Source organism: Catharus ustulatus, chromosome 1, assembly GCF_009819885.2.
Source record: "Catharus ustulatus isolate bCatUst1 chromosome 1, bCatUst1.pri.v2, whole genome shotgun sequence".
Lineage (NCBI taxonomy): Eukaryota > Metazoa > Chordata > Aves > Passeriformes > Turdidae > Catharus > Catharus ustulatus.
Genome location: NC_046221.1, coordinates 118028910 through 118041719, shown reverse-complemented (window position 1 = coordinate 118041719; position 12810 = coordinate 118028910). Strand labels below are relative to the sequence as shown.

The 12810-nt window shown below is 39.8% G+C and overlaps 1 pseudogene; it reads right to left on the bottom strand.

The window, feature by feature from the left end:
* The window catches only part of LOC116996800, a 77457-nt pseudogene extending 72619 nt beyond the window's left edge, over positions 1-4838 (bottom strand).
* Between the last annotated feature and the right edge of the window lie 7972 nt (positions 4839-12810).

Below are 12810 nucleotides of genomic sequence, written 5' to 3'. Positions count from 1 at the left end.
TGTGTATTTATCCACTGTTTATATCTTTTATAAACATACACATAGTTTGTATATTAAAAAAAGGAAAATAATATTCCAAGAGGATTATATATGCTTTCCTCATGGAAAACCTAAACTTGTCCATTTTTTAAATATTTCCTCTGATATATTCAGCTTCCATCTGTTCTGCAAAATAACTCTTCCCTTGCATTTCTGTGCAAGTTATTGAGATCTGTCCTTCAGCTGTTAGCAGTATTATTCCATTATCCTGAGTCCAAAGAATACTGGAAGACATATCCATATCTCTGTTGCACTGGAGAGCCCCAGAACCGGGCCCAGTACTCCAAATGTGGCCTCCCTAGTGCAGAAGAGAGGGGAAGAATCACTTCCTTCAGTCTGCTGATAACAGTCTGAATGCAGCCCAGGAGGCTGTTGGCCTCAGTTGTGGTCTATCAAGCACTGCTTCCTTTTATTTTTACTTCTGTCTTCAAGTTTGCCGAGGGTGCACCAAAACATTACCCCATCATCCAGGTAATTAGTGAAAATATCCAACAGCATTTGACCCCAGGACTGACCCCTGGGGTATACCTTTGAGGAACCAGCCTCAGGCTGGACTTCTAGCCATTGATCATAATGCTTTGAGCCCAGCAGTTCTGCCAGGTGAATCCATCTCACTGTCCAAGCATCTAATCCATATACCATTAGTTTGTCTATGAGACTGTTATGGGACACAAGTGACGAAAGCCTTTATAAAGCTGAAATAAAGAACAGCCACTGTTTCAGTCATGTCACTGTAGAAAATTGTTGTCCACTATAAATCCATGCTTCATTTTGCTTGATTCGCTCATTGGAATGGATGACTCCTCACCATGGATGAAAACCAATCAGCCCTCTTGGACCCCTGTTCTCTCCAGGATAATCTCTGCAATTCTTCCATGCAAATCCCTGAACAGACCAAAGTGCTCTCCTGAAGCCCAGTTCTCCACCTTTTCCCCCTCATCTCAGGATCCCACACACCCCAAACTCATGGCTACTGCTGCCCTCAACCTCACATCCCTGATCAGTCTTTCCTTCTCTGCAAGTACAAGGTCCAGCAGAGTGTGTCCCCTCATTTGCTTCTTGATCACCTCATCAGGAAGTTGTTATCAATGCACTGCAGAAACCTCGTGGATTGCTTGTGCCCTGACGCGTTGTCCTTCCAGCATGTAATGGGATGTTTGGCTAGACTCCCACAAGGATCTGGGAGAGTGACCACAAGACTTCTTCCAAATATCTAAAACCAGCTTTGTCTAATTCCTCACAGTTTACAGCAGACATCCACAGCACCACCCCACGTGTTGTTGCCCTCTAACACTGATCTGCAAGCTCAGATCAGCACAACCATTCCCACTAGGATCTATGGTGTGGCCTTCCTAAAGAGCCTCTATCCAGCCACTGCAGTGTGCAGCAGTGTCAGCTACCCACTACAAGGAGCTTGTCGCCTTCTCCAGCCTCAGTGAGAGATCCCCAGCCCCAAATCTGCAGAGCTGCACCCTCCTCAGCAGCTTGCTCTGGGCTGTGGCCTCTGCTGAGTCAGGGGTAATTTCTCTGCTGGGACCACCTCTGGCAGCTCCCTGCCACTGCTGCTGAACACAAAAGCACTGCCAGCCCAGACCGTGGCCTCCTCCTGCACAAAGTGCTGCTGGCTGTATGCCGTGATGGATGGTTTCACAGGCTCCCCCAGCACCAGCTGACAGGATTCCTGACCTGCCTGGTCAGGATTCAGCTGGAACAAAAGCTCAAAAGCCCCTTCTCACAAGAAACTCTTCAATATTTATACCATCTACCATAGATACCACAAGCCAAGCGAAAATTTTACTATCTGCTTCTTTCTACAGGTAAGCAAAACCAAGCAGTCAGGGTCAGAGATGCCTTAACACTTATATTGGTTTTCTCCATTCAGTGATTTTTACCAGCACCATTCCAATTACCACAGAGCCAATGATAGCCATCAAGGACAATAATTATACAATAATCTATTACTGAAAATATAGCTGACCCAGACATAGAATGAAATAATATGTCTGATATCAGTTCCACACTCACTAAGTACCTTAATGAAAGTTAATCCATCCCCTTGGATATCACCCAGACCTAAAGCAGCACATGCCACTGCCATACAAGAAAGAAGAGGAAGGCCACAGTGTAGTAAAGACTGCTTTCATCAATCCCACAACAAGAACAAAATCAGCTATTATACTGTATATTACAGTAATTTCACGACTATAAGGGGCACCCTTTTGACTAAAATTTTCCCCCAAACCCAGAAGTGCGCCTTATAGTCTGGTGCGCCTTATATAACGTACAAAGTTGCAACATTTGCCACCCCAGAAGCGTGAGCTGTGAGCCGTGGGGGGAGCCGGCAGTGCCGCGGCAGTTGGGTGAAGGCATGCCCGGGGGCCCGCGGCACCGCTCCTGTCGGGCCCGGGCGGGCCCAGGGGCCCATGGCTGCCGGGTTGAGGTGGGGCCTCGGCCAGAAACCACGCAGGGGGAGCTGGGGGCGGAGCCTCGCTGCAAAAAAAAAGTGCGCCCTATAGTCCAGTGCACCTTATCTGATCTACAAAGTTGCGAATTTTGCCGACTCCCAGGGGGTGCGCCTTATAGTCCGGTGCGCCTTACGGTCGTGAAATTACTGTATATAATATCAGATATGGTACTATAGGCCAAGCTGTAGCAAAGGACATCAATGTCTTTGTACAGCGGACCACAAGGGGATCTGAACTCCACACTCGCCTCCACAGGCAGCACCTTCAGGCAGTTAAAACTCAATGCATTTCCTAATAAACTAACACAGAAAATGTCACTCTGACTTTCTCTTGCTCACCTGCAGGTAATTTTCCACCAGGTTCCATTTCAATTTGATGAGAGGCTTAATTATCTGATGAATCAAAAACCCCAGCACCTGCGCTGCTGTTCTGATTAGTCCTATCAGCAGCCATCGATCCCACTCTTTTCTAGAAACAGGAAGACACAGTTACCTCTCAGACCATAACACAGGATTATTTGCCATGCTGCCTCCCACAAGGACACAAATTCCACTTTTAAAGCATTTTGATTACTACCTGTGACTGCCTGAACAACAGGCTGCTCTTGCCTGTATCTCTTTTTAAAAAAGTGTGCACTCAACAAAGATTTACCTTTAGATGAAAGCGATTTTCATTTGGGTAAGGAATACAGTTGGATTTTTAGTTTTAGATTGTTTTTTTTTTAATATAGAAGTACCAATGCAGTCTGGTCTCTGATGTTGAATGCTTGATGTCATATCAAAACCAATCATATGACCCAGTAGTTAAACATTTGGTAGAGCACTCTGAACATTTGAAAGCAATCCCTTTTTTCCTTCAACTGCAATAATGCACTGAGCACCCATCATGTAAATGTGCAAAGTTTTACCTTCAGTTTCTGCCATTCCTAAACTCACACTTCTAATAATAACTGTGCACCAGTAATAATGACCAATTTATTTTAAGTATCACCTAGGACTAGAGCAGGCCTACTGAGATTCAAACATCATCATTCCTGCAGATTATGCTGAGAAAAAAAAATTAATTACTTTTAATAGCAATTTTAAAAATTGATTAATTTTAAAACAATTATAATTAATTTCAAGAAGTCTCAGTAAGAGAACATTTGCCCAAACTTCTGCAAAGTCTCTTCCTTTTAAGTTGTATACATTGAGAAGTTAAGAATTTAATTCATTTTTGTATATTCAGTAAGTTGTGAAGAGCAAAGACATAAGCACTTACAAAACATGCTTTTAATCTCTTGGCCCCCTTCTACATTCAAAATATTTTCCTGTATGCAGAAACAATAACTTTTCTTTTAATTTCTTCTGCTATCAGGCACCTCCCTGGAGTGTCCAAATTACACATAGTTTTAGAGGCAACTTAACACTATTTAAGGTATGTTTGCTCTTGTAGCCACTTCTTATAAAAATTTGTGTGTGAGGGCAAATAATCCAGACTTTCATGGGGCAGCAGGTGTTCTCTCTACCAAAGGTACTAGAGCTTGGATGCTGGATGCTTTACCCCAGAGAGTTTACAAGCTGGGGAGGATAAAAAGACTCAATGCATGTCAAATGTTTACTGTGAATCAAAATCAGCAGCATGCTGTGTATCTGCCACCTCCAAGGTGTGACTGTGGTAACCAAAGGAAAAGAACAAAAGGATTTCTGCTGTTTTCCACCAACTGGAATTTGGCACGGTCTTATCTCAAATAATTGCAGAAACAGAAAACCATTGAATGGTTTGGGTTGGAAGGGACCTTAAAGATCATCTAGTGTCCTCTGCCTCGGACAGGGACACCTTTCACTAGACCCAGTTGCTCAGGGCCCCATTCAACCTGGCCTTGAGCACTTCCACAGATGAAGCATTCACAGCTTCTCTGGGCAACCTGTTCCAGTGCCTCACCACCCTCAGAGTGAAAAATTTCTTCCTCATATCCAATCTAAACCTACCCTCTGGCAATTTGAAGCCATTCCCCCTTGTCCTGTCACTACATGCCCTTGTAAATAGTCTCTCAATCTTTCTTGTAGGCTCCCTTCAGGTACTGGAATGCCGTAACTGGGTCACCCCAAAGCCTGCTCTTTTCCAGGCAATGAAGAAATGTAAATAGTTTCTGGTTACAAATCAGCAAGTACTACAGGGCAAAAGGAAGAAAAGCTCTTTACACAAGCCACATGCCAATTGCCCAAAATAAAGTCTTTTGGACTCATGGTTTTGCAACACTGAAAGTTTCCTTGTAGTCCCTACTCACACTTCTCAAATATAACAACACATGGTCATGAAGGAAATACTGCTCAGGGCAGAGGGTACATCCATGTCAGGATATAGCAATGGCCTAAGCCAAACTTTTTACACCATGACTGGGGTTTTTTGCCAGCTCAGTCAGGCATTTCATTCTAGAGACTTCAAAAGTACCATGCAAATTGCAGACCTGGCAACATCAAACTGATAAAAAAGAGAAGGAGTTGAAGAGAACTAATATAGGTGAAAATCAAAGACTGCAGAATATAATTGTCGCTGGAAACTGTGCAAATAGCTACGAGCAACAGTAAATGTATTAGAAAAGTTACCTTCCTTCAGATACAGGGAAATAAATGTATCTGCCACCAACACCTCCGTAGTGAAGTTATCTAACAACAAACAAAAGTTGTGTGATCAATTAAATCATTCCAGTCAAGGGTGAATTAAGGAACAGCAGGTGTCTGACTGATTATGTACACTAATAATGTATAAAGTGGGAAGTACTTCACAAACCAAACCTCAGACCTTAGTTTTGTGTTCAAGAACAAAAATGAGATTAGACTGCTAACTTCCGCTTGCACAAAAGCTGGGTTTAACTACTCCTATTTCAAGCTTTAAATGGAGCAAAAGAAAGCAGAAGCCAGACAAGAAAAGCAGGCACCTGAGCAGAGGTCCTAGCTGGGATCCCATCACTGTTTCATTCAGGTATGCCAGACTGGCTACCCCAGGGTCTCCATCTAGCCCATTTATTTCTGGAACATGGGAATTTGTATGATGTCATTTTCTAGTTCTGTTAGACCAAATGGTATATCTGAATAGATCTCGGTATTACAAAGATTGCAGCACAAACAGAAATACAAAATCCACTGAACAATACAGATGGGGGATGGGAGAGGAACTGAAACTAAAGTTACATTTCTAGGGGAAACAGATGAGGCCAAGTCACACTGTTCACAGACAACACAGATATTCCTCACTCCATGTCACAATGACTTGTTACATAAACAGGATGGCTGTTTTTACCCAAATAGGAATATCATTCCCATCCATAAGAGCACACCTGAGCATTTCTTTGCTGTCCCCAGTTGCTAGAAAACCAAAGCTGACAACTCCTCTTCCACCAGACTGAGTCTCTGCACCAGTGGCTCAGCTGTACTGCAAATTCTTACAAACACCCACTTGTGCATTCAAATTTTAAAAAACAAAATAGCGTAAGAATGTGTTTTTGAACTTTGACCCCTAGTTAACTGCTCCCCATGGACTCCTCTGTAGTCATCTTAAACCCACCAGTACACTCACTTATTCGAAATACATTTCATGAATCTCTGAGAAGCACTGCACAACCAACCATGGTTAAAAAGCTAGATAGTGAAAAACAAAGCAAGATTTGAGATTGCAGAGGGGAATTGCTGCATCCCTGAGATGCAGGAATTGAGACAACTCTCTAGAGGACAGACAAGGCCTTGCAAAACAGATAAACACATGGAGCTCTGATTATTTACTATGAAACCTGAAGACTGAGACATGAAGGCAAGTGTAGACTGGGGTGGTAAAAGCTTCTGCACCAGACATTCCTCTCCTAAGCACACACACTGCTTAATTAGCCTGTAAGAATTTGACCCAAAACCTATGCATTTTGGCTGCCACTGTTACATACATGAACACTTCCCAGTGCAGAACGTGAATCTTCATATTTCTTTTGAAAAGTATTTCAGATTGTGTATTCTTGGTTCTGTGAAATTTGCATAAGGATTGTCCTGCTTTCTGCAATGTTTTTATCTCTAAACATCACACAAAGATCTTTCTGCTTATTCAAGAGCTTCCAAAACTCAAGTTTTGCCATAAAGATAAAGAACAATCAAAGGATAAAGAAAATCAAAGGAAATGATGAAAAAAATACCTTCTCAATACTACAAGATAAAATGTCGTCACCTATGTAAGGAAATCAGAGAATCCAGGCTGCAACCAGTTCTCAGATTTTTCACTAATTTCTGACTTTTGCAAAGCATGCTACCCGACTTAATAGTCCTCATCACAGCCTAACTGGGAATGGCCGCTTTGGAGACAAGGAGGGAAAGAAGGAATGTATTCATCACCACTAAAAACTAATACTTTGAGGAGTCAAGTTATAAATTTAATTTTACTCAGTTAGGAAAGAGTTTTGAAAGGCCAGTGTGAGAAGATCCCATGCTTTTAAGCTGCCAAGACCCCATTTGGGAGCCACAGAGCTTCTTGTTCCACTCCCAAGCAGCCTCCATGGGACTTTGCAAAAGGGTGATGGGCAAATAAGGAGGGTGGGCAGACACTGGCACGGCTCTCTTTTCCTTGGTAAACATAAGCAGGCTGGGCCAGGCTACCTCCAGTTAGGACCTGGAAAGTAACTTCCTTGAAACTAGGAAGACCAGCAAAGGATTGGACCTCTTCTACTTGGTGATCTGGGTGATAGCAAGGTGTGTTGCATAGCAGAAATGCATGCAGCTGCCACATATCAGCAGCTGGCCATTCAAAAAAAAGTTTTGGGCTAGCTCATCTAACTCCTCTCCCAAACAACTGAGATTAAGGAACAACACAATTTTATTTGCCTAAATGCTTTGTAAGTATATGCATGCATGCATCAGATGTAGTCTTAATCCCTTAAAAGACCAAGATGGAATAACCCCAACTAATAGTATGAAAATACAAAGTAAGAGTTGCTAAATTAGAAGCCAGACCAAATAAAACTCCCCACCAAACAGCAGTAGAGATATGAATTTAATACTAAGACATTTTGCCACTTGTCTTCAAACAGTAGAGACATAAATCAGATTCCAGCTATTATGCACAAAAGCACCTACCACACGACCTCCTTGCTATGCCCTTTTACCTGAGCACAAGTTACTGGTCACCCCTCTAGCTAGATAGCACTATAATGTAATTTTAACTCTGTAGTGGCAAGCATGTGAAAAACCAGGCAAATACTTAGTTGGCATCTCAGTTTTAAGTAGACAGAGAACCACGTACTTTTTGAATTGAGTTGTATATACTTAAATGATAAGAATTTCTTCCCTCTCCACTGCCCTTGTGTCTTCAGCCGCAGCCTCCATTTAGTGCAGCATATGTGATCTGTCCATCTGTCAAGTAAAGTAGTGCACCATTCTTGTTGACTTCAGTTTTAATACAAGAATCATACAGATATTATAGGATGCTACAATCATAAAAATACAATTAAGGATTAGAGACTGCAAGTTAATGTCGTTAACACTGCATGAGTAACACATCAACTCCTAACAAATCTGTAGGTAAAAGTGAAGAGGTTTTGAAATGCCAGAATAAATAGTTTCTACTCTAAGGAACACGAGCAGTTCAGAATACATTTTTCAACAGATTGAAAGCAGGGTGGTAGAATGAACAGCTTCTGAAGCAGTACTCTGTTCATAGCATCCCACTCCAAAGATCAAAAACCATTACACTACTAATTGAGGTGACACTCAAAGACTTCAAATAATGAGTGTTTAATGCACAACCTGAATGACAGCTCAAGGAAGCAAATAATTATAAGTCATTGAACAGAGATATAAAGACATTGTTAACTAGAAATGTCATGGCTATCAAATTTCATGTTATTTCAGTATTTCGAAGTCACACCATTTAAGGAATGAAAGTATAGTACTAACTTGGCGTGAGAATTTTCCTATAAATGCAACGACTCATACAGATGGTGACTTACAGGACATAGATGCTGAAACATTTTCTGATAATGCTGTAATAAATCTCATATAGTGCAACAGGTTAGTAGTATCATATGATACAGTAAATTTAATCTGCAAATCTTCAAACAGAGAAAAATGTACATATGACAGGAAATCGTTTCAGAAAACACAACCCAAGATGACTATGACCATCTCCACAAATCCTCAAATTGTGATGTTGTGGCAAGGAGTTATTTTAGATTTCTCAGAAGCTGACAGTCCCAGAGTTCAAAGTGCAGCATACCTCCCAGAGATGGGAAATAATGCTCTCTCCCAAAATTGCAGTCACGCAAACAAGAAACACTGGAGGAATCTGTTGGCCAGAAAAGGTCAGGGCTGTTGGCAATTTGCCCAATACCATTACAAAAGCAGAGCTTTTAGTAGACTTTTCTCAGTAATAGTATAGACTTTTCAGTATAGTATTGACTCCTTAACTACACACACACATTAAAACCCAAAACTGCTGATCACCAAGCACTTAGATGAATGTGGAAACTAAAGAGCCAGCTGCCACCACCACACACTTCCACACTTTTGGTTTACACAGCTCCTCATTGCAGCAAGTTTTGCCAAAACTTAAGAGAAACAAAGTCACCTCAACCTGCCATACTTCCCCACAATGTTTTAACAACTGTATGCAGGAACATTCTATCTTAAAAAAGTGAAAGAGATTAAGAGAATTGGGTTAAGTCCTTGAGGCTGATTTTAAGAGCTCCAAACACTACATCATTTTCCAAGACCCTCACACCCATATTAACCCAATTTTCATGATGCTGGAAGATCTGCTAGAAACACCCTCTTCCATATCTTCATGACAATTTCACAGCTCTACTGTTTGAGTTGCTCTCATCCTAATTGAAACAGCTCTTATTTCTATGACAATTGGAAAAATACAGAATATTCTCCATATGCTATTTTCAAGTCAGTAAGAGATGTATTTACCTCTACAAGGTTTCCTCTTTTCTTGATAATTTTTAGTAGAAATTGCAGAGGGAAATCAAACTGTTCCCCCCTTCTCTTGTCATTTCCATGTGCTTAAAAATAATAATAGGATATAGTAATACTAAAATTTAAATACCAATGCGTTAAATCAGCATACCTACACATCTGTAACAATCAGCAAGGAGTGGGAACAAGCACAAACCAGCTTAGGAGAACCTTCATAGTACAACTGCACAGCGATTCCTTCAATACTTCTGATTTAACAAATACACAGTTTGGAGTTTTCTAACCCAAACTACATAGTTTATATATTATAGATTATAAAACCATGTTTACATTTAATCCATACTGCTTGCATTAAAAGCAGAAGGTTGGGATGCTGCTGTTAAGAAATGGTGAAAAGTCATAAAATTAGTACAGAAAACACAAATTTTATCAAGAGATCCAGAACACGGGTTATTATGTGCATTATCTCAACATCTTCCATGAAGTTATCCATTTATACAGTTGGTCGCTTATACAAATTTTTTTAAATGTTTATCACTATTTTTAAATGGTAAAGACTAAAAATCTTTATAGAACTGCTTGCATACAAAAATGATACTTGACAGTTGGTGTACGTGTATTTTAAAGAACAGAATTGACTGCACATAAACTTACAGCCATTTACAAATTGAGCAGAAAGTATACATCCATTTAGTGAAACAGAAAATAAGAATATTATAAACCACTATGACCACTGTGATAGTAACACTATGGTAATCTAAGAAGTCATTTTGTGGGGAGTTTTTTAAAGCATCAAGTATGTTATTTTTATACTTCCAGCATTACATCCTTCATACTTTAGCCAATGATCAGTTGAGTCTTCAACAGAAAATGTATAGCGCATTGATTCAGGAAATAAGGCAATCAGCAGAAAAAGAAACAGAAAAAAAAAACCTCCCACAATTGTTTCAACAGAGAGAGTTAAAACAGATGGATTAACAAGTTTTAAAGATTTTTAAAATTTATTATCATTATTATTAAATAAAGACTACAGACAGTCATGTTCCTCCAATAACTCCCCACCTCATAAATCTTTCAAACTTCACAAAAGAGTTCTGAACACATTATTTGGAAACATTGACGAGAAACATATTTTGTCACACTGCTTCACATCTATCTGGAATTTTACTCACATAAAAGACCAACACAAGTTTTAAGTCATCTTTCTTTGGTACAGTAACGCACATTCAGACTTGCTTAGTACCAGTCTGCTCCTCCTCTCGCAGCTGAAATTGGCCACACCAGGGCAATCTGGCTGAGTTTTCACAAACTAGAGGCCAGAATTAAAGCAAGTAGTAGTCAGACATCCTGCCTCTGCCCCAGGACAATTATCTGGTGGCCTACTAAGTGTGCCTTCTGCATCAAAAGAGAGCATAAGTGTAACAAATATTTTTAGGCCTTGAGTTATTGTCCCAAAAGCTACTAAATAGCTACAAACTCACCATATAAGTAACCATGTAAAACACAAACACTTGTTCAAATTATACAGTTGTTGCCATTATAGATGATCAACTGTTGTAATATGCACTAGATTTTTTTCTTTAGGTATCCCCTATACAGTAACAAACATTGAGGAGAAATGTGGATTCTGCATTTATTTGATAATAGTTGAGGGATGCACTGCTGACTCTGTCTTGCTTGGTGAAAAGTATTCTCAGCTTGCGTTCAGGAAGAGGAGAGCAATCAAGGCCATTGGTAGCTTCACACCTTGCAACGTTTTCTGCACTTTATTATCTATGAGTAAGGCACAACATTTGTAATGTGGCTATTTCCATAGGCTTGCTCATTGTTTCTTAAGGTTTAACAAAGTATGAGTCATACCATCTTTGGCTTTTTTCCTTTGCTTCATAGAAAACGTACCCCTGCCTCAAGCAACCAACACAAGAACTTTGGCAATGCTTCAGAGTACAGAGCTAGTTTAAATCCCAGCCAATGGCCACCAACACTAAAAGAATTATGCATTCAGAGCTTTTCCACTTTGCTCCTCACTCAATTTGCTTCAAATATGGGTTTGAAAAGAAAAAAAAATACACATTTGATAACAAGGGCAAATTAAAATCTTGCCAAAATAATATAACAGAAATTATATACTCATGAGAGGAAAATTCTGTCATCTAAGTAGGCTACCTAAGGAGACCATAAGAATATGAGAAAGCAAACTTGAAATAAACACTGATCAGACATAGACACTTGCAAAACGTAACTTTTCTGGAGGAGAGTAAGCACAGTGCTTCAAAATCTTCTTCACGTAGCAGTATAGTTTTGAGGAGGCTCTGAACTTTATGCAGTAGTTGAAGATAATTAAAATTTTCACAATTAATTAATTTCAGTGTCCCAGTGTGAGCAAAATGGAAAACCAATACACCTAAGATCACTGCAGAAATACTTTTATAGTCATCCATGTATTACATACTCCAGTGTCAGAAATCAGCTCAACTCCCTCCAGAACAGATTTTTCCTTCTGCAAAATGTATCCGTTTAGAGCTGGATATGCAGATTCTCATAGATACAATGGACACACTATTACAGGATCACCTTGCATCACACACAACCATGCAAACAACAACCTCTTCTTGATGCTCTGTGAATAAGCCAGTCTCTTAAATTATGTTACCAACCAAATAGTCTACAAGCATTCTCTCAATAGTTTATGTTGTAATCTTCCCAAAAATTCACATCTCAGAACTGTACAGTTCCATTATTTTAATTGATTCAATATAGATTAGCAGTGTTAGTGTAAGAAAGAAGATTTAATAGCATCAAAATCATTCAAATTAAACCAAGGGGAAAAAAAAATGTTGCAATGCACTTCAGCCAAACCATCACAAATGATATGTTACATAAATACAGACACGAGGTAGCTGGCAGCTATAAATCCACCAATTCTGGAAGTGCCCAATTTGGCTAAAAAGCATAAATTGACAAATATCAATCAAACCTTTCCACTAAAAAAAAAAAAAAAAAAAAACCAACAAAAAAAACCCCAACCCTATTATTGCTTTTCATTGTTTACATCAGAAACAGGCAAAGGCTTATCAAAGGAAGTTACCTAGCTGTTGATGGCTTTTGATTATATCCACTTTTTCAATGCAAACAGTTGACTCATTCCCAATGTTACATATTCTCACCAAAATGAACAAAGATTTGCATTCTCCAAGGTGAGGGGCAGGGAAAGGTGTAATAGCTGAAAGAACAGCATTAACTACTTGCTTATGAGAAATTAGTAACAGAAATAAAACCATTGTTCCCACCAGACAGAATACTGTCTTGAAAAAAAAGACTAAGAACTGCAGGAAAAGCAGAAAGCCTCTAGCTACAAACACAGTGGCATC